Genomic DNA, 2,568 nt, shown 5'->3' on the forward strand with positions numbered 1-2,568 from the left:
AGCCCGGAGGGACTCTCCCGCCCCCTGCCCCGACTCTGCCCCTTCCTTCCCCCATTGGATCCCTCCCCAAATCCCTGCCCCCTAGCCCCGCCCCCTCACTGCCCCATTGGATCCCAAGCCGGGCCTGGGGAGGAGATGCCCCTGTGCAGCAGCCTGGGCACACGGGCCATGGCCGGCTGGGGCCGGGAGTGCTGCAGTGCAGCGCGGAGGCTGCTCCAGCCCTGCAGCCCACGGGGCAGCGCGGTGGGTCCGGGGCCAGCACGGAGCGGGTGGGCGGCGCGGCCCGGGGACGTGGGCCGCCTGCCGGAGACACGCGGCAGAGAGGGGTTGTGGGGGCGAGACTTGTCCCAGGTGTGGCAGCCGGCGGACAGGGGTGAGGAGCCGGCTCGGGTACCCCGAACCGATAAACTTCCCCGCCACTGCCGGGGAGCCCCGCGCCTCTCCCGCTCAGCTGCGCTCCAGCGGCTCGCCCCACCGGGAAGGAGTCACTGGAGCGCAGCTGAGCGGGAGAGGCGCAGGGCTCCCCACCGGTGGCGGGACGCACCACATGTGCCCGGGGCGGGCCAGGGGGCGGGAGGCTCCACGGGGAAGGCAGCGCGCGCGGTCGGGGCACTGTGTGCGATCCAGCAGCGCGGCTGGGGCCTGCTAATGCCCCCGGCCCCTGCAAAACTGCTTTTTTTTTTTTATTCCGCCGCCATTTTTTTTTTTGCTCTGCCCCCCCCCCACCCCCTCCCTCCCGCGTCCCGATATTTAATCCCTGTGATCTGGTCACCCTATGTCACGGAGTATGGGGGACTCAGGGCCCTGCACCCCCAGCTTCCTGCAATTCACCATGACTCTCAGCCAGCCAGTAAAGCAGAAGGTTTATTTAGACGACAGGAATACAGTCCAAGACAGGTCTTGCAGGCATAGACAACAGGACCCCCCTCAATTGGGTCCATCTTGGGGTCTCAGGGCACCCCAGTCCTTTGGGAGGTCAGAGCCCCGTCTGCCTCCCAGCCATCTCACCAGCCAGCTTCTGACACTCTCCTTCAGCCTTTGTTCAGTTTCCCAGGCAAAGGTGTGACCTGGCCTCTAACCCCTTCCTGGGTTCTCATGTTACATGCTCAGGTATTCTCCGTCGGTCAGTCTCCCATCCCCCAATGCAGACTATCCTAGCCACACTCCCCTGTCAACATTCAAAGCCCACAGTAAGAACAGTCCCAGTTCGTCACACCCTACCCTTGAATAGATATGCAGGCAGAGTTGGCACCGGGGTTTGTTGCAGGGTTTGGTTCCTGTGTTAGTGTTTTTGTTGTGTGGTGTGTAGTTGCTGATGAGTATTTGCTTCAGGTTGTGGGGGCTGTCTGTAAGCGAGGACAGGCTTGTCTCCCAAGGTCTGTGAGAATGCGGGATCGTCTTTCAGGATAGGTTGTAGATCCTTGATGATGCGCTGGAGAGGTTTCAATTGGGGGCTGTAGGTGGCGGCTAGTGGTGTTCTGTTACTTTCTTTGTTGGGCCTGTTCTGTAGTAGGTGACTTCTGGGTACCCTTCTGGCTCTGTCAGTCTGTTTCTTCACTTCACCAGGTGGGCATTGTAGTTTTAAGAACACTTGATAGAGATTCTGTAGGTGTTTGTCTCTGTCTGAGGGATTGGAGTAAATGCGGTTGTATTTTAGAGCTTGGCTGTAGACAATGGATCGTGTGATGTGGTCTGGATGAAAGCTGGAGGCATGTAGGTAAGTATAGCAGTCAGTAGGTTTCCGGTATAGGGTGGTGTTTATGTGAGCATCGCTTATTTGCACTGTAGTGTATAGGAAGTGGATCTCTTGTGTGGACTGGTCCAGGCTGAGGTTGATGGTGGGGTGGAAATTGTTGAAATACTGGTGGAATTCCTCAAGGGCCTCCTTCCCATGGGTCCAGATGATGAAGATGTCATCAATGTAACGCAAGTAGAGTAGGGGCATTAGGAGACAAGAGCTGAGGAAGTGTTGTTCTAAGTCAGCCATAAAAATGTTGGCATACTGTGGGGCCATGGGGTACCCAAAGCTGATTTGAAGGTATAAATTGTCCCCAAATCTGAAATAGTGTGGGTGAGAACAAAGTCACAAAGTTCAGCCACCAGGTTTGCCATGACATTATCAGGAATACTGTTCCTGATGGCTTGTAGTCCATCTTTGTGTGGAATGTTGGTGTAGAGAGCTTCTACATCCATAGTGGCGAGGATGGTGTTTTCTGGAAGATCACCAAAGGATTGTAGTTTCCTCAGGAAGTCAGTGGTGTCTCGAAGATAGCTGGGAGTGCTGGTAGCATAGGGCCTGAGGAGAGAGTCTACATAGCCAGACAATCCTGCTGTCAGTGTGCCAGTGCCTGAGATGATGGGGTGTTCAGGATTCCCAGGTTTATTAATCTTGGGCAGCAGATAGAATACCCCTGTTTGGGGCTCTAGGGGTGTGTCTGTGTAGATTTGTTCCTGTGCTTCTTCAGGAAGTTTCTTGAGCAGATGGTGTCGTTTCTTTTGGTAACACTCAGTGGGATTAGAGGGAAATGGCCTGTAAAATGTGGTGTCAGAGAGCTGTCTAGCAGCCTC

Source organism: Malaclemys terrapin, chromosome 7 (assembly GCF_027887155.1).
Source record: "Malaclemys terrapin pileata isolate rMalTer1 chromosome 7, rMalTer1.hap1, whole genome shotgun sequence".
In the NCBI taxonomy this organism is placed as follows: domain Eukaryota; kingdom Metazoa; phylum Chordata; order Testudines; family Emydidae; genus Malaclemys; species Malaclemys terrapin.